Source organism: Capra hircus, chromosome 18 (assembly GCF_001704415.2).
Source record: "Capra hircus breed San Clemente chromosome 18, ASM170441v1, whole genome shotgun sequence".
Taxonomy (NCBI): Eukaryota; Metazoa; Chordata; class Mammalia; order Artiodactyla; family Bovidae; genus Capra; species Capra hircus.
This window is the reverse complement of record NC_030825.1, coordinates 14,113,749-14,137,283: the sequence shown is the minus strand read 5'-3', so window position 1 is coordinate 14,137,283 and position 23,535 is coordinate 14,113,749. Positions and strand designations below refer to the sequence as shown.

The following is a 23,535-nucleotide window of genomic DNA, read 5'->3' as shown; positions in this document are numbered from 1 at the left end:
GGGACTGAAAAAGAGCATTTCCACTCACAGGTGCATGGTTTGGACTTGCTTGCTATTGGTATCTCTGCAGGCAGCTGCGTTCCTCAGACTTAAAAAGAGGGTATTGGGGGCACCCCAAGTGAGCAGAGGAAGCACTCATCACGGAGAGTGAACCCTGAGTGCACGGGTGCTACAGGCCAGGTGCGGGCTACATGCTTACACACACACTCTCTCGTATCCCATGTAGCTGCTCAGAAGAGCCCCAGGCGCAGAGAGGTAAAACAGCCCTTCTGAGGTCTCAGAGCCTGTGATTTCACAGCTGGGATTTGAACCGGAAGTCCACTCAGCAAAGATCTGTTGATGTGTGACTGTTGTTGAGGACATGGAATGCCTGGCAAGGCCCAGGATTGGGGCTCCCACAGCCCAGTGATGCTGGCAAAAGCTGTCACCTTTGAGACAATGGGAAGGTCTTGTAGTTGTGCTACAGACCCACAGACCAACTATTCTTTGAGATGAAAAGCCTGGGTCTGAGAAAACCAGGGACCAAGATAGGGGATCTGGGGGAGGACAGGCAGGGGAAGGGAGGTGACTCGTCCTGCTCATTCATTCTTCCCGCAGATCCAAGAGTAGGCACGGGCCCTGTTCCTGTCCGTGCTCAGAAGGCCAGCATCCCTTGCCTATGGCCCCACTCCTAAGTGGAGTGCTGCACCTGGCACCCAAAAATGTAGCTCTCTTGGCTCTCCCAGTGATATCTTGTGTCCTGTTTCCCCTGCTACACCAACATATGCTCTTGCGGCAAACACAAAAGTACAGCAAGAAAACCCCACATGGAATAAAATAGAAACCTTTCATCATGCTACCATCCAGAGAAATCTACCATTGCCCCTCTGATATATGGCTATTTTTGTTTGCTTTGAAGCATAAACAAACACATGCTTATAAATCCTTATAAAATTGTGATCATGCTAAATATACAGTTGTTTCATACTTATTTTTCTTAATATTTTCTATTAATTCATTATGGGAAAACTTGATTTTTAGTATCTATGCAGTCTCCCATCACCTGGTTCTTCCAGAATATGATTAACTAATGATGGACCTGTAGCTGGTTTCCCAATTATTGTTCATAAAATCAACACTGTTTTGATGGTCCTTTAATGCAATTGTTGTATTTGGAATATAGTAGGTGCTCAATATTTATGAATTAATTAATGATGGATGAATGAGTGGATTTCTTTAGGATGGGTCTTGGACGTAGACTTATTTTGTCTAAAGTAGATGGTCCATATCTCTGGTTGGCGCACTGAGTCCCTGTTTTCTTCTGATATGGTTGGTAATAGTGCTTGCTTTTACTCTCAAATGCCCTGATTTGGATGATAAATTATAAGGTCACCCTAATCAAATGGCATGAACCCTTTTGAGGTTCTTGATACACATTTCTGTATGGCTCTATAGATGATTTGTACCAATTTACATCTAACCTGTAACCTATTCTTAAAGGAGAGGGACTGATGAAAAATGAGTTGATGAAAAATGTGGGAAATAGAATTATTCTTGAAAATGGATTTGTTTTGTAAAAATTGAATTAACTTTGCAAAATTAAATAATGACTCAATTTCCTTTCCCCTCTAAGTTCTCATGTTCATAGAATCCACCTTGGTCACATGTTAAGATTAATTATTATTTATCAAGCATTTTAATAAAAGCATACTCATTCTGAATGATTGTAGCTTTTTGATGGGAATAGTCTTGATCCGAAAGCTCTTTGGGTTTGAATCCCAACTGTATCATTCGCCACCGGCTGTGAAACTTTGAACAAGTCCCATAAAGAGAGTCAGTGTCTTCCTCTGCAAAAACGAGAAGGATAGTCCCTCATTTCAGAAAGTCATGAGGAGTAGACATCAGTATGCAAGCCAGGAAAGCCAATTTCATGCTGACTTTACTCAGATCCATTCTTAGCCTAACAGGCCATTCACCCCACCTGTGTAGCAGCAGCGTCTGACCCTTTCTAGTTTTTCACATGTATACTGACTTCCCCTTCTCATAAAAGTCTGACTTGCTCCCAGAGCCTGAATGAGTTGCTCTACTAGGTTACCTTGTTGGAGGACTAGTTAGGCACATGATAGTGATAAATGGCTCCCTGCTTCAAAATGCATTTGATGTGCACATTGTCAAGTTAAGACCAAGAGGAGAGGACTGCATGCTTAAGAACTTGGTTGCCTAGGAATTGTGGGTGTGTGGCCTGTGATTCACTTATTCTGTAGCTAATTGACGTCATATTTAGGGATCTGTTGTAACTCCTGTTTTCTCACCTTTGTGGGATAGCAGTCCTGGGAAGCTGAATCTAGTCAGGATCAGCTGTGTTGCTGTTATTCAGTCACTAAGTTGTGTCCAACTCTCTGCAAACCCATAGACTGCAGCATGCCAGGCTTCCCTGTCCTTCACCATCTCCCAGAGTTTGCTCAAACTTATGTCCATTAAGTCAGCAATGCCCTCCAACCATCTCATCCTCTGTCATCCCCTTCTCTTCCTGCCTTCAACCTTTCCCGGTATCAAGATCTTTTCCATTGAGTCAGTTCTTCACATCAGGTGGCCAAAGTACTGGAGCTTCAGCTTCAGCATCTGTCCTTCCAATGAATACTTGTGGTTGATTTCCTTTAGGATTGACTGGTTTGATCTCCTTGCTGTTCAAGGGACTCTTAAGAGTCTTCTCCAGCAACCACAGTTTGAAAGCATCAGTTCTTCAGTGCTCAGCCTTCTTTGTGGTCCAAATCTCGCATCTGTATATGACTACTGGAAAAACCATAGCTTTGACTAGATGGACCATTTTTGGCAAAGTGATATATCTGCATTTATATATGCTGTCTAGATTTGTCATAGCTTTTCTTCCAAGGAGCAAGTGTCTTTTAATTTCATGGCTGCAGTCACCATCCACAGTGATTTTTTGAGCCCAAGAAAGTAAAATCTGTCACTGTTTCCATTGTTTCCTCATCTATTTGCCATGAAGTGGTGGGACCAGATGTCATGATCTTAGTTTTTGAATGTTGAGTTTTAAGCCAGCTTTTTCACTCTCCTCTTTCACCCTCATCAAGAGGTTCTTTAGTTTCTCTTCACTTTCTGCCATTAAGGTGGTATCATGGGCATATCTAAGGTTGTTGATATTTCTCCTGGAAATCTTGATACCAGCTTATGATTCATCCAGCCTGGCATTTTGCATGATGTGCTCTGCATAAGCAGAGTGACAGTATACAGCCTTGCTGCTGCTGCTGCTGCTAAGTCGCTTCAGTCGTGTCTGACTCTGTGCGACCCCATAGATGGCAGCCCACCAGGCTCCCCCATCCCTGGGATTCTCCAGGCAAGAACACTGGAGTGGGTTGCCATTTCCTTTTCCAATGCATGAAAGTGAAAAGTGAAAGTGAAGTCTCTCAGTTGTGTCCGACTCTTCGTGACCCCATGGACTGCAGCCTACCAGACTCCTCCGTCCATGGGATTTTCCAGGCAAGAGTACTGGAGTGGGTTGCCATTGCCTTCTCCATTACAGCCTTGACATACTCCTTTCCCAATTTGCAACCAGTCCGTTGTTCCCTGTCTGGTTCTAACTGTTGCTTCTTGACCTGCATACAGCTTTCTCATGAGACAGAGAAGTTAGTCTGGTATTCCCATCTCTTGAGGAATTTTCCACAGTTTGTTGTGATCCACACAGTCAAAGGCTTTGGTGTAGTCAATAAAGCAGAAGTAGGTCTTTTTCTGGAACTCTCTTGCTTTTTCTATGATCCAACGAATGTTGACAATTTGATCTCTGGTTCCTCTGCCTTCTCTAAATCCAGCTTGCACATCTGGAAGTTCTCAGTTCACATACTGCTGAATCCTAGCTTGAAGGATTTTGAGCATTACTTTGCTAGCAGGTGAAATAAGCGCATTTGTGTGGTAGGTTGAACATTCTTTGTCATTGACTTTCTTTGGGATTGGAATGAATACTGACCTTTTCCAGTCCTGTGGCCACTGCTGATTTTTCTAAATTTGCTGGCATATTGAGTGCAGCACTTTCACAGCATCAGCTTTTAGGATTTTAAATAGCTCACCTGGAATTCTATCACCTCCACTAGCTTTGTTTCTGGCGATGCTTCCTAAGGCCCACTTGACTTCACACTCCAAGATGTCTGGCTCTAGGTGAGTGACCACACCATTGTGGTTATTCAGGTCATTAAGACCTTTTTTGTATAATTCTTCTGTGTATTCTTGGCACCTCTTCTTAATCTCTTCTGCTTCTGTTAGGTCCACCTTGCCGTTTCTGTCTTTTATTGTGCCCATCTTTGCATGAAATGTTCCCTTGATATCTTCAGTTTTCTTGAAGAGATCTCTAGTCCTTCCCATTCTATTGTTTCCCTCTATTTCTTTGCATTGTTCACTTAAGAAGGCTTTAATCAGTAAGAGATGTGAATTTTGAGATGATCCCTTGACTGGCTTTCAGATATTAAAGGGCAGGGCATTTGCTAATGTCCAGGTAAGGTCTGGATTGTGGTTTTAGTGGGTGGGGAAGACTGGTGGACTCTCCTTCCCAATCCAGGGAAGGGGAGGAAATTTGACTATTTGAGAGGAATCAGGGGAGTTTGACTGTTCTGTGTTGGCTGCAGTCCCTTGTGTTTTGGTCTGTGTTGGCCCTGGGAGCCTTCATTATAGCTGAGCTGAATCAGGAGCTCTGAAGTCAAATGCGGGTCATGCCCATGGGAGCAAACACATGTTCTTTCAGAGGCTTGTATGAGCTGGCCTCCTAAGGAGCAGTTTCCTGGGACAGTTACACACAAGCTTATGGGCATAATAAGGTCTTCCTTTCTGATCACAGTATCTGACCACAAGTGATGGCTTAGCCACTTCTCACTTGCCTGGCTCGGTCCCGGAGTGGGCCTGTGAGGCCAGTCATTGCCGAGTTATACGGACTTCCACAGCTCTTGACATGACCCTTTGCTCTCCCTGAAAAACAAGAGTTTTTCCTTTATCTAAATTAAAGACTGACTGAGCCCTTGGCCAGAAGCGTTTGCACTGGTAGGAAGAGGAAGAGTGGCTCAGGACCCTCTTCCAGCAGCTGAACCCACAGAAGCTGACCAGGCTCCAGGGCTCTCAGCAGAATCCCATCCTTTAGAACTTGGACTGGGGATGGAATTCAACTTGAAGCTGGCATAGACTATGTCCTGGGTCAAAGGGGAGGACTTGAAGAGCCTAGAGATTTAAATGAAATGAATTGAACCCTGGCATGAATTTCTCTTGGGTACCACAGCACCCCAAAATGTAAAGGACGTGGACTGAGTGAGCACAGAGTGCATTTGGCTATAAGAAAAATGTTCCAAAGCAGCCTTTGGAACCTTCTAGCAAGACCCAAACTGGGGCAGGTCAGATGTAAGTGGGGACAGAATCCTCAGCTCTCTGAATATCCCAATGTCCATTTGCCCCACGGAGAAGGCAATGGCACCCCACTCCAGTACTCTTGCCTGGAAAATCCCAGGGACAGGGGAGCCTGGTGGGCTGCAGTCCATGGAGTCGCTAAGAGTTGGACACGACTGAAGCGACTTAGCAGCAGCAGTAGCAGCATTTGCCCCGAGCCTAACCTGGCTAACCTGCTTTCTGTTATGAGACAGAAAAGTTACCTCGGTGACTGCATAGGGGTAGGTATCTCCTACTTCAAAAACTACATGAGGAAACTTTAATTCCACCGGGTCTTTACGTTTCTTAAACCAATCAGGGAAACTATGGGGAGAGCATATCTTTTCCTCCCGCTCCACTCCACAGTCATTATGTGCTGTGTGTTTATAGCGTAAATAAGACTAACATGCATAATAAACAGAAGCACAGTATGAGGGAGGAATTGGGAGTGTACCACATGTGAATCCATGTAGTATTATTTCAAGGTAAACTCAGATCCAATAAAGATATATTTTACAAACCCCAGAGTAACTACTAAATTTTTACGAAATATGTCTATACATGACCAGGTCTCTCTCATTAAGAAAAGACAAACACACATCAGCCCCACATGGTCCTCCATCTGCCACTTGCTTACATCCTCTCCTTTCTTCTCTTGTTTCTCAGGAGTATGGTCTGCATTTAGTGTTTTCATTCTCTAATCTTCTATCAATTATTATCTGGCTTTTACTTCCATTGTTCTCATCAAACAGCTTTTGCCAAATTCACCAATGACCTTGACATGACTGTATCCAGTTAGACAGTTTTTGGACCTAATGTGCCCTCTCCTCAGTTCGCAATTGGAGATGCTGCAGTTCCTTACTTGCTCAGTGAGCTAATAAACCCGACTTGGTTGCCTGCAACCATGTGTCTAGTGAGCATGGGCTGGGGGCTGTAATATGATAAAGCACAAAATGGGTAATAGTGGCTCTGACTGTAAAGAATCTGCCTGCAATGCAGGAGACCTGGGTTCGATCCCTGGGTCAGGAAGATTCCCTGGAAAAGGGAATGGCTACCCATGCCAGTATTCTTGCCTGGAGAATCCCATGGACAGAGGAGTCTGGTGGGCTGAAGACCATGGGTTGCAAAGAGTTGGATACTACTGAGTGACTAACACGTCACTTTTTTTTTGATGATATAATTCTAGCCCCATCGCCAGCCACCCTTGTGACGACTCCCTTTACTCCTATCACCTTGGTTGCTTTGGTCCTCAAACCTGCCATGTTCCCTCCCTCCTGCCTCCTGAGCTCTCATGGGCTCCTTGCTCTAATGTGCTTTTCAGGTTGAACAGTTGCCATCTCCTCCTTTGATTTGCCTGTTTGACATCACTTGCTCAACCAGCATCATTTCCCAGTTGGGGAGCCGCCCTGGATTTCTACTGCAAGCTCACAGCACTTCCTTGACTTCCTAAGGTTCATTATTCTGTGAGCTGGTTTGGCTGATGGCTGTCTGTCATGGGACAGAGCTCCAGGAGGTCAGGCAATGGGTCTGCTTTTGCACATGGGTGTGTGAAGCAGTAAAGCAGACACATGAGCACCAACCAGGAGCCCCAAAGCCAGGGGTGCTGCCTGGAGCACCGCTAGCAGATGCCTCCACAGGGAGATGCCTCGAGCCCCTGCCATCGCGAATCCCTGAGGGTGCTGGAGGAAGCATTTCCCAAATTTAGCTAAGGGAGGAGCATTTTATTCAAGGCATAACACTCATATCTTGAGGAGTCTTGTTTGAGAAGTGCTAACTTACGGCATGTTGCCGCTGCTGCTGCTAAGTCGCTTCAGTCGTGTCTGACTTCGTGCGACCCCATATACAGCAGCCCACTAGGCTCCTCTGTCCCTGGGATTCTCCAGGCAAGAACACTGGAGTGGCGGCATAGTCTATTATCTTTTCCCTCTGTGTGTGCACACGTACCTTTATTCACAGGTCATGTCTCCCCTGTGTGTGTGGTGGGTGGGTTTCGCCCTTACAGTCCTATTACCTGCAATGGTTTTGTTGAGGACAAATGGCCCAGGTGTGGCCAGAGCCAACTCATGGTTGGACTTGCGGGTTTGGAGACAGATGAAAGGGCCTCAGAAGACAAGTACAATTGCTTTAAGTCCCCGTGGAATGAGGGGTGTGGAAAACAGCTAAACACACGCGGGTCAACATAAGGTCCTATCCAGGAGCCCTGTGATGGCCACTGGGCTCCTCCACACATGACCTGAAAGGGAACTGGGACCACAGCTAGTCCAAGGAGGAGCAACATGTGCTTCCTCTGGGCTCAGCTGTGAGAAGGACGTGCACTGGGGGTGATTCCGATGTAAGGTCATAAAGATGGGTGACTCCCCTGCTGCTGTCCTATTGAGGGGGGTCACTGTCGGGTCACCATGGGCTGCTTCTGCAGAGGCAGCAGGCTGGGGAAGGTGGGACATCTGGGATTGTTCTGGAAATCTGGACCACACATACGATTGGACCCTGGGGCCCGACTGGGAGGGTCTGAGGTATGCAGGTGCGCTGACTCTGGGGGGGTGTTACCCCAGTCCTAGTAGGGGCCGAGTGCTAGGACCACAGGGTCTTTATCACTGAAGGGGCATGGTTATGGAGAGACAAGCACATCCCAAGCCTGACCTGACACAGGCCACGTGAGCAGCCCCACCAGAACTGAGGCAGCACACGTGTGGATGGGTCCGTGACCCAGTGGCCTGCTGTTGAGCCCTTTGAAACAAGGAACACAAGATCTGGATGCGTGGGAAGTGTCAGAGGAAGTGGGACTTGAGGTGGAATCAATAAAGAGACAGAAGTACTGCAGGTTGGGAGAGGGGCAAGGAAATGCTTATTCCTATAAAAGAAGGAGAAGAATCCAGTTACAGTCCAGTGAAGTTGTTTTATTGCTGATCACGTTCATTTGGTTGATAATTTGAGGGGAAAAGTAAATTTGATTCTCTGTTGTCTGCCCCTTGTCGTGTAGGACTGGGGCCCTAGGAGTGTCGATTCTGTCCCCTCAAACCCTCTGGGGTCAGAGCAGTCAGGGACCTCCTCCCATAGTGTCAGCAGACGTGGGCAGTCCACCTGCCCCATCATTCAAGAGGCAAAGTCCGAGCTCAACCAGGGGCCGGTGTCTCCCAGTTTCCTCCCCAGCAATTTGGAGTTGATTTGATTATGGTCTCATCCTCAGTGTCTGGGCCTCAGGTTTTCCGCCTATGAATTTGCTTTCGATGCTGGGGTGCTTTTCTGTTGTGTTTTGATTTTTGTTTATTTGTGGTGGTTATTTTTGGTCCCATGATTCTAGCAGGGGCCCTGCCTTGTGAGGGACGGAACATGAAGCCAGGCCTGCCAGCGCATGCTGGTCTCCACCTTCAGGACCAGAGGAGCTTGAGCCATGCAACGTGGAGGTCGCAGACCTGCCCCAGCTCTGGCTGTGGCTCACACAGGTTGTGGTGTGCAGCTTGAATGTTATCCCCTGCACGTTCACCCAAAACTCTAGGCCACTGTGTGCACAAATAGGGTGGCTGTATTGTTGTCTATAACTGCAAAAAAGGGAGAAAGAAAAGCCTTGGTGAAGCATGAATTTTTCACAGCAAGGGAAGTGTGAACTGGGTCTGGATGGGGCACATGGCAGCTTCCAGCCTGAGGCTGTGGAGCATTCCTCCTCCTAACCCAGACCTCTGCCTCAGCTCTCTCAAGGGCAGGATGATGGACCCTGGGAGATCTGAGCTCTGTACATGGTACATGGGGCCTTGATTGTCACTGACCACATGGGAAATGAGTGTCGTTCAGGAGAGAAAGGGATCTACTTTCCTCTAAGCTGTATTTCTTTATATTTTCCTAATTTCCTTTATTTATTACCCAAGTAGTTAAAACATTAAACATTATGGATTGAAAAAGAGTTATTAGTAACCTTATCATCTAAACATCATCACCTAAGCAGAGTTAGACATTTTGGTGTCCTGGCCTTTTTCTGAGCATTTGGATATTTTACAAAATTTTGCATATGTTTTGTGCAGCCAGCATTTTCTTATATGAATGGTCCATTGCAGGCTGCTGAGTAGTCAGGATAAAAGTCCTATGGGTCAGTAGGACCTTGTGGAGGGGAGGTGTTGCCAAGACCCCAGGACAGGTGCTCATTGCTAAGGCCATGTGAAGGGAACCGCGAGCTGTGACCTGGTCTTGCTGGACTCTCCCCCAACCTGATGCTGGATGGCACATGAGGACCCACAGACCAGGTGTGATGATCCCCATTTTGCAGGTGAAAGAGATGAGGCTCTGCAAGGCCAAGCACTTCACCCCAAAGCAAGCGGAAGAGCTCAGACACCCAAACCAGGCGCTTCTCACCCAAGTTCTGTGTGCTCACCCCTGCCTTATTTTGCACAACTTCTTGTTGGTTTGCTGGAAAGTTGTCCATTCTCTGGTGAATTATGCACATGGAGGGGTGACAACCTCCTAGGACCGCCAGTTCCAGGCTCCTCAGGATGGCCGATGCCAGGAAACGGCTCCCAAGGCAAGGGCATCTAGGAGCCGGCTTGTCCTGATCCCACCTGGTGCCCACACAAGACTGTTTCACCTGGTGCCCACACAGGGCTGTTGGCTCAGCTGAGTCCCTTTTCGTCAGAGCCTCCTCTGGTTCTAGTACTTCTCCTTGGGCTTTCTGTTTCCTAAAACAGCTCCGATGGAGAAGCAAGTGGAGTGAAATATGTTTCCTTCCCCGCCGGTCTTCATAGCCAGCCTCGGTGCGTGCGGCCCCTCACGCCAGCTGGGCTGACACGGGCGGGCCCCCTAGCTCAGCCTTGTGGCGGGGCCGCGGCTCCTGCGCCTCTGCTCTCTGGTCTGCAGAATGGGCGTGCCGGCGGCGCTGCCACAGAAGCGCCTGGGGGAGCCTGTCAACGGGCGTCAGGCTCCGAGCTTGGCCTGTTGGCGACACCCTGTAAATGTCAGCTCTGACAATTACTGCTTGCTTATGAGTAGTGCTCGCTGAAGTTTATTTTCAGTGCCAACCACCAGTTAAGAAGTGCCATGAAAACATCTGTGGCTTGGTCTAAAGAGGAATGCTGAGGAAGGATGGCGATGAAGGAGAGGGGGTCAGGCACACCTGGGCATTCCCCCTTTCCACCTTTGCCTGGTTCTATCCCCACTAGTGCCCACAGCCTCGCCGAATGCTAAAGAGGCTCTTCTTTCCTGGAGTGTATTGCTTGCTACATATCCTCTATTTTCCCCACCCTCCCAACCCTGTGAAGCAGGTATAATTTTAAGCCAGGTTTACAGGCTTGCAAATGGGCTCTGAGCCCACCAAGGGCAGGAGAGAGGCTGCAGTCTCACTGCTGGGGCTGACGCCCCCAAGCCCAGAGCTCTTGACTCCTTGTTGCCGCCCTCCTTTGAGGAGACCAGACATCAGGTTTGCTCCCGGTGCTTCCGCCGGCTGGATTTAGGCCGCGTATCGGGGTCATGCTGCACTGGAGTCGGCTCCAGGCCGAATGGGTTCCCCTCTGTGCGTGCACACACAGTGTGTGAACTCATGGGCCCACCCAGAGTCCAGAGCAGACCAGCTCTGAGCAGAGCAGAGGGCAGGAATTCAAGTCTGTGCTTTCGCCACCTGGTGGCGCCACCGTGGCTGCAGGACGGAGCCACCTCTGCAGGGGGCCTGACAGGCCCCGTGTAAGTGTGTAAATGCAGCACGGCTCAGAGTCCACGCTCACAGTGGTCAGGGCCATGGAAGCCAGCTCCCGGAGAGGAGGAGGGGTGGAGGCAGTCTCTGACTAACAGACCCCCCTGGTTCTCTCTCTCTGCTTCTTTTGTCCCAGTCTGTCTGTCTCTCTGCTCCCTCCCCTCACTGCTCCCTCTCTGTCTCACTGTCTCTGTCTCTCCCCAGGAGGGACAGGGCCCATCTTTCCCTGCAGTGAGGCGCCACTGGAGCAGCAAGCTCCCCAGGTCAACTTTCCTCCTGGGAGTCTACACCCCAAGGAGGCTTCTCCTGCATAACTCGTGCCAGGCTTGTGGGCTCACAGGCAGGCTCAGAACCCTTCTCTTTGGCCTCAAAGGACAGGCGCAGAATGACCCTGGTAATCCTAGTTGATGGGCTGACATTTGACTGTAAATTGGATGGAACCAACTGCGAAATGAAAGCAAGATTCCAGTTTATTTAACAGTGATCGTGTCACTGTGCTCAGCGCCATGGGATGTTAGAATAAAAATAAAAAATAAATGAGAATACTGTTCAAGTAACCTGGCTTTTATCGCTGTCGCTACCGCAGAGGCAGCAGGCCACCTCTCTCAGTGGAAACCAGTCTTGGAAAAAACGTCCTCCGAGACTAGACCAAGTACAGGATGGCCTCGAATGGGGTGGATGGAAGAGCTGTGCGCTGGTAGGGTTTCTGTTCTATTTTGAACTTTTCTACTTTCTGAACATCCTTTCCCAGGAAATACCACACGGGGAAGAGAACAGCAAAGGAAAATTCCTAATGTCACTTTAGCAATGAGGTTTCTTTTATTAGTAGACTTCATTTTTTTAGGGCGGGTTTAGGTTTACAGAAAAACCAAGCAGGAAGCACAGTCCCCATCTCCCTCCTGCCCCCCGCCTTGGTTTCCCGTGTTGCTGACGTTTGGCCTGCATGCTGTGCCTTTGGTGCAGGTGACCGGCAGTATCGACGTATCACTTAATCTGTAGTTGGTGCTGTACATTCTGCAGATTTTCATAAATGGTGATGTCATGTGTCCACCTTACACTATCATCCAGAAGAGTTCAACTGCCCTAGAAATCCCCTGAAGTAATGAAATGTTAAAGCAACTTAAAAAAAAAGAAAACCAGAGATCCCAACTTTCAGAGTTGCACAAATACCGTAGGAGTTGGAGTGCGGGAGCACGTGTAAATGAGATTCTGTTATCTTTGCGCCAGGCTGGGATGGTGTGTGTGTGTGTGTGTGTGTGTTAGAGGCTGGCCCAGAGGCTGGCACATGTAGAGTGGTGGTAGTGTATGCATGTGTGTTATTAAGACAAGAGGAAAGGCCGTGGGGAGGCGGGGGTTGGCCCGCTGAGTAGGACTAGGAGATGGGGTTTTGGGCTGGGGCTTGTTGATTCTGGCTGATGGACTCATTGCCTGTTCGCAAGGCCGGCTCGGAGCCTAATGGGGAATCGGGAGGAGGTGGCTTTTCCCCTTCTGCCCTGTCCTGCTGAAGCATCTTCTGCTGAAACACATCCTCCCTCTGCAAGGGCGCCTGGAGAACACAGGCCGGCTGCATCCAGGGCTCCAGGACCCAGGGTAGTAAAGCCGCCTTGCTTCCTGGGCGTGAGCAGTGGCTTGGCCAGGCCCCTGAATAGAGCCGGCTCTCAGGTCCACTGAGATGGCCTGAGCGGCCCCAGAGCCTGGGCTTACGCTGGCCTCTGTCCGAGAAGGAACCCTCACCCCCCATGTCCAAGTTGAGGGTCCCTGGAGGCATTTGTGGGTACATAGACCCTGTCACATCTGCCTGCACGCAACCTTCTGCAGTTTGTTGCGGGAACTCTCCCCTGCGAGGCCGGAGCCCTGCTCTCTGGTGCCCGCATTCCTGAGACCTCAGCCAACATCCCTTTCTTTCTCTGAAACCCTTGTTTGCCCCCAAAGGCGTTTCTTTGCCGTTTTCTCCCTCTCTCCCTCCCGGGCTTTGTCATTGAATATGATGAAAAACTCCCGGCTTCTTGGTTCTCAGGACCGTGGAGACAGCGCATCCCTGGGTGTCCCAGGCCGCTGTGGCTAGCGGATGGCCAGCTGGCTGGAATCTGACGTTAGGAATGCGGGGTCTTTTGGGGAATTGCCCTCAGCTGCCAAAATAGTTCTAAATACATGAAAAGTAGGTTAACTTGCTATACTCCTTGCGTTTATTCTTCCAGCTGAAATTTTCTTGACTTTTTTTTCCCTTTCATTTTATTAGGTTAATAAAACTTGGTTTTCGAGCGTTTCCCTGCCCCAGGAGGGCAGTGGGCCCCATGTCCAATTCATCAAGTGCCTAATGAGTGGCCTCGGAGGTCCCGGCCCATCCATTCCAGGAGCTCTCTCTGCCTCGTAAAGGTGAGGCCTACGGGCTGCTCTGTATATTTTGTCTGTTGGTTTCCCAAATTCTCCTACCAGCTCAACTGTCACTTTTCAGGATTTATACGAGGCCGACAGCACTGCGGGGCAGCGCCCCTCCCCAGCAGAACAGCCCTCCTCTGCCCGCTCTTCACACACACCACACACCCTGCGCCATAAAACAACGCTTCTGCAATAAAGTGAAATAGAAATGTGTCGATGCTAGCATTTTAGCACATTCCAGCCAGAGGGCTGTGGGAAATGCCTTCCTCTACATGAAGTAGAGAAGTTCTGTGAAAGCTGGGGATAAAACAGCGTGAGAAAAGGCCTTTGGTGAGAAGAAATAGTCTGGTGTTTAAAATAAATAAATTAAAAATAAAACATGGGTATGTGTGTGAGTGTGTGCATACACTGACTAAATTCTTTATACACATACATTTATGTGGCCCTGGTTTGTGTTTTGGTGTTTTAGAGAAAGAACAGTGAGGGGGAAAAGTGGATGTTGCTTGCCCCCTGGGCCCAGTGTGTGGCTCTGTCTCCTTCTAGAACATTCTTGCCTTTCCTTCCCCTGCAGCTCTTTTGCCTTTGCCAAGTTGTCGGGACTCTGCAAGCTCCAGGCCTGGGCGGCGTCTGCCCCCAACCTGGAGGGGAAGCTAGAATCTGGGCGCCAGGAACTCGAGGTACACGCATTACTCAGGGCCCGGGAACCTGAGAGACCTGGAGAAGGTTGAGAGAGTGGGGCGGTGGCTGGGTTGTGGGGTCCCCGGGGCCAGAGGACCTCCAAATTTCCGCATAGCAGCCTGGCTGGGTCTGGGTTCCTCCTTTCTGGACGGAGCCTCCAGATATCACCCAGCCTCTACCTAAACACTCCAGCAGGGCGTGCACGGATGCTAAGAAGTGACTCCGCATGACCTGTGGCTTTTTCTTCCCTTCCTTCCTTCCCATGGCTTCCTGAGCATGGAGGAAGCAGTGTGGAGGGGAGCTCAGCTTGCTCTGCTGGCGGTGGGAGGGAGCTGGAGATCGGCCTCACAGGGCTCCCAGCATTCTATCACCACCGACCCAAAGCCAGGGCACAGGCCTGTCCACAGAGCTGGCTGGGGTGGGGGACTTCTTTCAGTGCCTGGGGCGTGCAGAGGTGAGACGCTCCCAGGTTGTGGGGCAGAGGTGAGGACGACGGTCCCTCATCTGCAGGCTCTTTCCATGGAGGAGGAGGATTCGGGAAGGTCTCTGAGGCTGGGCTGGGGTGGGGGGTGGGCGTCCCTAGCTGGCTCACCCAGGGGTGAGTGGCACCGGCCAGCACCCCCCTCCCTCCACGTGGGGAAGACAGTGCAGATTGCATGGCTCTCAGCAGGGACTCAGTCACCCGGCCTTGCACACCCGCATATTCCCCATGGGCTGAAGATCTCACATGGCTTAGGGGACCCACAGGGTGGGGAGGCCATGAGCAGCCCGTTCTGATGGGGCTTGGGGTCCAGTTCATGCCCCGTGAAGACCCTCAGCCCAGGACTGGCCTTTCTCAGTTGGCCCCCGACCTACCCCAAGGCTGCTGGAACACCGCTCTGAAGCAGGATTTCCCATGAGGAGCTGGCCTTCTCCCCCGTACGCCCTTCTTACCGGGCGCTCATTGCGCATTAGTTATCTTCTGAAAATATACTTTGAAGGGTTTTTGTTTTGTTTTGTTTTTCCTACTTGACACTCTTGAATCAAGTAGGCCATTTATCTTTTAGGCAGAAGAATTTCAACAGTTACACTGCACACTTGCTGGAGGGTCACAGGCTCAAAGCATAGAAGTAGTTTAAAAATTTTTTTCATCATGGGTTTATTCTTGTCTTGGCTCCCCCCTATACTTTGCAGCTTTCCTCCCCTCTAACTAATCCTCCCAACTGCTGCTCACCCCCACCCGCCTCATGGATTCAACCTACCTCAAGCTACTCAAACTGAAAGGAGCATTCATGCCCAGCCCATCTGTTTGTTTAAACTCACCCTGTGTTAGTCTGTGTTAAATGCAACAGAATGGAGAAAAATGTAATTCTCTGTCGGCTTTTGATCAAAGAGAGGTTTTTGTTTTTTTTTTTTTTTTAAATTCTAGATGGATTTCTGAAGGACAATGTTATACACATTCTGTGTGTTTCTTAGTTTCAGTGTTTAGTTGATTTCGGGGAAAAATTTTTTCCCCTTTTGATCCCAGGAAGAAAACACACACAAACACATCTCAGTGCCACAAACATTGCAAGTCGGGCCCTTTTCTGTGGACGTCTCAGCTGAAGAGTGGAAAGGGACTGCCTTTAACTTATCAACACAGCAAGAGAATTTGAAATGCGGCGCAACTGCTCCACGCAAACCCTTCCCAGCTTCTGTGGGAACTCAGGCTAGGTCACTCTTGTCTGGGTAAATTCAGGGCCCAGCACACTCCACACCCCTCATCCCCCACCAGCTCAGAAACACGCAGGTCCATGCTCACTCCACCCTCTGATTTCTGATTTTCACCACCAGTCATTAGAAGTACATTTCTCCCCTCACTCCCTCAGCTTCGGAGCAAATGCAAATAAAAAGTGCTTAAAATGGTTAACATTTCCTGTCACCGAAGGCTTTCGTTAGGGGTGGGGGTCGCTGAGTTTTAAAGTGTATTTTCATAGGAAAACTCATTTCAGGTCTGCGGCAGGAACTCGGGCCGTTTTGCACAGCGAATTTCAGGGTTTGCGATAAGCCTGTGTCCTTTACAGGCGGTCGAATAATGCTTTATATTACGCGGGTCAGGAGAGCAGTATCCAGATTCACACTGAGATTAACCTGGGGCCCAGCTCAGGTCACAGGAGAAAAAATTTAAATATGTCCTTTCCCCCACCTTCCCCTCAGCTGCTCACTTTCTTTTCCTTTATTGGAGAAAAAACCCAAATTTGGTACTTTAATTTGTTGTGTTTCTTCTATTGATTGTTTAGCTAGTGATTTTGCCAACTTCCTGGATGTTCACTCGAGTTCTGCACAAAGAGCCACATTTCCTTCTGGAACCAGCACCGGGACCCAGACAGAGGAGCGGACACTGGAAACTGTGAGTACTCCAGTCTGTCCCGCGGCTCTGGCCCTGATCGTCCCCTCCCGTCAGGCCTCCCCTTTCTTTCTCTAGCGGTTAACTTTCTATGGGGCTTCCCGTCTGAACCCGCTCTGTCGGCCCTCAGCACCATTCTCAACTTTTAGGAAAAGAGACTCTACAATTTCTACACAAACATCGAATAGGAAGGGGAGGGGGAGTGTGCTTACTGATGGCAGTGACTTCAATTTTCATTTTGAGGCTCCGAAAGATGGAGAAAGTAAACAGAAGCAAGCTGGTTTATTTCAGGGGCTAACAGAGAGTCCCTGCTGAATTTACCTAATAAAACGAATTTTTAAAATTTTCATTTTCTCATTTCATTCCAGCAGAAAATGAGTTCGCCTTTATAATATCCAGATCTTTCAAACTCTATTGAGTGAGAAATTAAGTTACAAATGTAAATACCTTGGTATATATATATATATATATATGAAATGAATATATATATATATATGAAATGAAGTAATTTGTGACTGTAATGCAATAGCAAGCCTGACTTTAAGGCTCCTAGGACACTTAAAATTTTTTTATGGTGCATAATAAAGGAAAATAAAATTCAGTAAAAATGTTTCTCTTTTAAAATGGGTGAATTTTGATACTTAACAAATGTAATTTTCATTTAACAAGAGTTATCTCTTAAAGAATTTATTTTTCTGGATTGTAAAGAAAACATATGTTAATATTCACAACTTACTTCTTTCCTTTCCATAAAACTATTCCAAGGAGTATGGGAAATTGTAAAACAATGTTGTTCTCTCATGAAAAGAATACCCTGACTTTAATTACCAAGAGAAAGCAATTAATGCTCAAATTTCAAGGCCAATCCAGTGATCAGTTAGGAGCAGGAAGAAGGGGGGAAGCAAGACTGTTACTTGCGTAAGGAAATCCAGAAATCGACATCATGCAGATGTATAATCGGAATGTGATTGTATTTATAAGGGAAAGTTATATAAACTTCAAAAATGGTAGTTGTTTTGCTTAAGTGCCTGAAAAAAGAGTTTAGAATAATATTTGGGTTATCCCAGTTTTGTGCTCTTGTGTTCCTGAAGCCTTGTTAGATTAAAGAACTCCAAAGGAATAGTGTGTGTGTGTGTGTGTGTGTGTGTGTGTGTGTATAAGCGCACACATGCGTATGCGTGTTCACCTCCCCCAACAGTTCCAGCCCTGAGTAAGTGTGGAGAGAAAAAGGTGAGGGCTGACTGGTGACCAAACAAACAAACAAACAAAGAAAAAAACTTTCATTCTAGAAATTCATAACTCTTAGAAATTAAAAATGGCAGTTGTCTTTCTTTTTTCACCTTCTCTGGGGGTTGTTGCCTGGGACAGGGGGATTGAGGAGAACCAGTTTTCAAAAATGCTACAGACCAGTTTGTGCAAAATGGATATTGCCACTTTCCTGCACTTTTGATTATTTTGTTCTTGGTGTCCTGTCTCCGACGCGGTGGCCTTGTACATGTTAAATACATTTTGTTAAGTAGTCTAATGTGGATTGCCGAAACAGAAACCTTCCCCCTCTTAGGGAGGTTCCTTTAGTGTCCAGCAGATGGCGATGTTACTTCTAGAGTGACCCATGGGGTGGGGGTGGGGAAGATAGAGACTAAAATTTCGTCCCCCTTCCCCTCTCCAGAGCCCATCCAGTGATCTCTAAAAGCAAGAAGAACAACTTTGTTGTGGCCTGGCCTGAAATGTGCCAAGCCATCCGAGAGTATTAAAGTGTTAAGGCAACTGTTAATTAAGGCAACTGTTAATTACCAAGTGTCTTACCTTCTCGAAATGGTGTGAGGCAGCACCCAGCTAGAGCACAAAATACCTTCTGGAAATGTTCAGAATGAAAATGGAAGATGGTTAGCAGCTATTTCAATATTCTATCTGTTGCCCATCTATGTTTTATCAAGTAGAAGATCTCCTCATGGTTCTTCTGTAATGTTGATGAAAAATGCACTGGTTACAGTATTGCATAGAATCTTATATGTGTACAAATGACCAGTTAAAATCGGGCATGTACAGATAGTGATACCAGAGTCTCAGCTTCTCGAGAAAGTCTTTTCCTTTTGAAAGTGATGAATGCACGTGGGACTTCCACCCTGGACATTGTATTTCATTATATCAGCACCTGCTAAATGGTATCACCAGCTTCTTAAAGCTTTTAAACCTCCATCTCCCATGAATGAAACTCTTCTCCCACTGGAAAAGTTTCTACTCTATTCCAAAAACAAGCAAACATTTTTCTCTCCCCACTTCTTTGCTAGAGAGAATCTCAATAACTATGAGCATGTCCTTTAACATATTGAACGTTAAAATGACTTTAAAATATTTTTTGGAAATTTCAGTGTTTTGATTCTTTGTGGGACAACATGATTCCTTAATTTGTTTTATATAATAATTTGCCATATCTTAATTTAAAAAGAAATAGGGTGCATGTTGACAATTATTTTAAACAAATTGGAATTCAACAATAGCAACAAAAAGATTTATTTGTTTTCCTAAAAATGATGTTATCATTTGTCCTTGGCAGGGAGATGGGCAGGAATTCATTTCACTCCAAGTGTGAAATGCTATTTAAAGACAGAAATATGTAGATACAGCAGAACACAGTGACTTCATCCTACTGGTAGCAATTAATCATGTGTTGCTCTTTAAGAATTTAATTGAATGATATGTCACCTTTTATACCTGTATGTATTTACAAACTGAGCAAGTTACTGAGTATTCATGACTTCAATCTATGTATTAATAAAATGACTGTGCAAAAAAACCAGCTGTTTAAATAAACTCTGTTCCGCTTTAAAGATGTTGCCCTTTGGGGAGAAAGTCATTTAAGTATTGAGTGGCAGTGGCCAGCGAACAATATAGTTAAAATGAAAATAAATCTTCATGAAACTTAGTTCTAATTTTCTTGAGCAAGATACTAAACCATAAAAAATAAACATTGTTTATGGAGCCAGGTTTGTATCAAGTGAACCTCTGTAAAATGATACGAGAAAATATGGGCTTGTCTGTCTCAAGAACTTTGGTTAGCTAGCAGAACAGAGAGAGCTATTTGATACGTAGAAACCGAAGAAAATAAAGTTAGTGATTCTGGAGAGAAGTCCATTCAGATTTGTGCAGGCCCAGGGAGGTGACTGTATTAGAATTCACACACACAAAGCTGTGTCACTTGGCACCTTGGCTTAAGGGATAATTTAATTACACCACCTATTAACGCTGACTTACTTTTCTGCTCCGGCCAACCTTCTTACGATCTTGTTTATTTCCAGAAATCACGTTTGTGACAGCTTTAATAGGTCATTCAACAGCGAACATTTTCTCATTTAGTTGAAAATATTTCAGGTTTCAGACACCCAACAAGAAAAAGCACTTTCAGACTTCATGAAAATGAATAAACTTGTTCGGGGCAAGACTTTCAGAAAATGAATTCAGCAAACCTATATGATCAACTTCAGCCTAAAATATTATGTTTCAGTTTGCCAGCCAGGCTGATAGCGCCTCAGCTGATGCAAAGATTATTGTCTCTTCTGGGCTTTCTTTCTTTTTTTTTTTTTTCCTGGCAGATGGGCAGAAAGTGGCCCTGGTACCATCTTTGCATGTGGGTTTACAGAAAAAGCACGGGAGGCCTGGTTGCCGGCAAGCATGTTGGGCTACACACATCCCGACTTGGAGTGATGGCGCACTGTTGCAGATTCTGAGTCCTGTATTTGTAAACTTTCCACTTTTTGTTTTTTGAGAAATTCACGTTTGATCTCTGCCAGCAAACAGCCGGGGCGAGGGGGCGGGGGTGAGATGTGCTTCCCTCTTCACAGCTGAAGGCAATCAAAATGCTTATTTTGTGTTTTAGTTAAAAGGTAAAGGAGAAGAGAAAAAGACACCCAAATAAACCAGGAGACACAGTTGGCATGGAGTCATCAACCCTAAACTGGCAGTGCCAGGAATAAGCCCACAGGACACAATGCATTTTATCCCCCCTCCACCCACTGCCCTGAAATTTTCTTAGAGGGAGCCGGGGCATCGTGGGGATTCCATTTAAGGGTCAGCTAACGTGTTTAAGCTGCGTGTCAGGAGAAAGACGGCTGAAATCCTTTGTGCAAACAAGCGCCAGAAACTCAAATCCCTGCCTGTCTTCTCAGAAACAAACTTGCCCAGCGTCTTCTGTGTGGTTTGGAGAAATGAGGTTGGAGGCCACTCTTCAGTGGCCTTGCATCGCCGCCCCTGCACGGAGGTGTCCAGGCAGGAGTGACGGGAGGCACCAAACATTCCAGGCTGCTATCCCCAGGTCTATTCCCAGTGCGCGGTGGAGGCTGGCTTGGTGAGGAGACGGGACATGCTCTCGTCTGGGGGAGCTGAGACCAGTCCACAAAGCGGGAGGCCTCCTGGGCACCCAGTCCCACGGGGCTGGGCAACTTCTCAGATAGTGCGGTCGGTGCTGCTGTTCATTTCATGGCACACGCTTTCTTGGAGTTGTAACCTTGGACATGCAGTCAGATGACAGATTCCCAGTTTTGATGATTTGATTTCCCACTAGAATCTAAACGGCATGATCATTTCGTATCTATCCAGAGTTTGAACATGCCGGGGGTCGCTCAGGATAACTGGATGGTGCCTCCCAATGTGATGATGCGATTGGGAATGTCCTTGTCCCTTCTTGACAGTCGAGGAAACTGAGCGGGGCTCCCAGGAGGCCCAGTGTGTGTGCAGGGCTGGCAGGAGTAAGGTCTGAGTCCAGGCGGTGGGATCACAGTCCCCACCTTCCAAAGCAGGACCCCAGGGGCCCTGCCAGTTCAGTACTGTGAGCGATGGCAGCTGAGTCTGAGAGGCAGGGCTGGGGCCTGAGCAGAGGCTTCAGGCAGGTTTGGGTTCCCACAGGGCTCTGCTCTCCTTCCCTGGGGACTCTTGGTGAAGTGTTTAAGTTTCCAGAGTCTAGGTTTCCTCCGACATAAAATGGAGATGGTGATCTTTCTTTTTCAGGTCCTGAGGATCTGAGACTGTGAATAAGAAGGCTAGGCCCCTAGCGTGTGCGAGATGGAGGACTGGGTCACGGCCGTCTGTGGGCCAGTTCCCGGAGCCCAGGAGCAAACCAGCAGCGAGAGGGGCCGCCTGGGAACGGGTGACTCCGGTGAGTCTCTCGAATTGCTGGCGCTGATTTTCCCTCCAGCTGCCATTCCTGCCTCAGAGGCTGGAAGAAGGGAAAGCCCAGCCGCAGTAGGCACTGACCAAGTGTCCTCTGGGCGTCTCCCTGCAGGCGTTCGCTCCTCGTGGGTGCTGCCTCGGGAAGAGCCTGGGCCTCCCCAGGAGCCTGCTTTGGGTGTGCAGAGTCTCCCCCACCCAGCCCTCCTGAGTCTGAACCAGGGCTCTGCTTGTGTGTACTGGCTTGGGACCCAGGGAGACGGAGGCAACTTGTCCCCTAGAGGCTCCCTCTGTGTCCTCAGCCTGACCCTCAGCCCTTCCTGGCTGGCTCTGTGCTGCGGGCTGAGGGGCTACATTATTCCCCTGGCTCCCCGCTGGGTCCCCTGGCTCCCCGCTGGGTCTGGCTGGTGGGAGGTGCTGGTGAGAGGAGGGTGGTGGGAGGGAGGGCTGCAGAAGGGAGAAGCCAGGCACCGCCTTCCTCCTTGCCCCCTCCCCCGCTCACCGCCCCCTGCCCGGGCTCCCATCTCAGCAGTGTGCTGCTGCAGAGGCAGGCTCTTGCCAGCTGGGGGCCCTCTCTGTCCCTCCAGCCCCAGGGTGCCAGCAGCTTCCTGCCCGTGTGATGCATATCTCCCAGCTCCCCTGGTTGGCTTCTCCGTTTTCCATCATCAGAGCAACCAGTTCCACATATTGAATTCTCTGTTTTAAATACTCAGCGAAGTTTCTGTTTTTCTTGGTTGGACCTAGTGATCCACCCAGGCTCATACCTCAAGGGGAAGGGGTCTTGGAGTCAGAGGGCTTGGACAAAGGCTCGGGCTCCCCCACTGCCTCCTGCTGGACCCTGGACAAGTCGCTCCTTCTTTGCCTGGGGGAGGACCCAGGCTCAGAGAGACCCCTGTCCCCCGCCACCCCCCCCCCCCCCCAGCGCCTCCTCTGGCCCTGCTCTGGGCTTCTTACCTGTGCGGGTGGAATGCATGCATAAGTGGCCTCAGGGCTTCAGCCTTTGCTGAGGGCTTCGAAGCTCCTTCTATTAAGTGGCGGGTAGAGTTCCCTGTCCCTGGAAGCTGGGTTTCACTCTGTGACTTGCTCTGGCCAATAGGGTACCAGCAGACGTCACTCCGGCAGAAGCTGGAGGCACGCTTACCTGCTTCCACTAGTCCTTGGGTGCCTCTGTCTCTGTGTGAGCAGGGCCTGAGCTGCTGGACTGAGGAAGGAGAGGAGATGTTCATCCACCCCAGCAGAACTTCAGACGAGTAAGTAGCCCAGCCAGTGTCAGCGGGGATGCCTAGCTGACCACTTCAGACGCAGGGTGTAAATGCCCCAGGTTGTGTGCTTTTGTTACACAGCAGGATGTGCTGACTGATCCATATCACCGGGTGACTGAGCAGCTCCCTTCACTGTGCCCAAGGGCAGGGGTTGTGGTGTAAATGGGCCTTGGGAATGATGTTTGCGGAGCCAGGAGCCTCGACTGAGATTCTAGCTCTGCTCCTTCTTGTCAGGTGTCCTGTGAAAGTCAGTTTGATTCTCTGGGCCTCAGGTTTGTCTTCTAAAGATGGGGATAATTGTAAGGCCTACCTCCTGGGGGCTGGAGGGACTGAGATGGTGGATGCAAAATGCCTGGAACATAGTTGGTGCTGGACAAACATTGTCATTATTATAAACAGAGTTAATGACAATCTCATGCTATAAAAACCAACAACCACTACCATCTAGCCTCGGTCCTCCTCGCTGTGCTCCCTGACACACCCACGACTCTCGTTTCTCCAAGACCTCAGTGCCTTTGCACCCGCTCTTCCCTCTCCTCCAGTGCAGTTCCCTGTCCTCCAATGAGGGACTCACCTCTTTGCCCCAGGGCTTATGTGCAGGGGATTCTGGGTATCTCACT

The 23,535-nt window shown here is 48.4% G+C and overlaps 1 long non-coding RNA gene across 1 annotated transcript; it reads left to right on the top strand.

Annotated features, from left to right (window-relative positions):
- On the top strand, nucleotides 13,314–21,655 carry LOC106503074. Its single transcript, XR_001296743.2, has 3 exons — nucleotides 13,314–13,444; nucleotides 16,384–16,493; nucleotides 21,495–21,655. It is a non-coding gene; the product is annotated as an uncharacterized LOC106503074 (long non-coding RNA).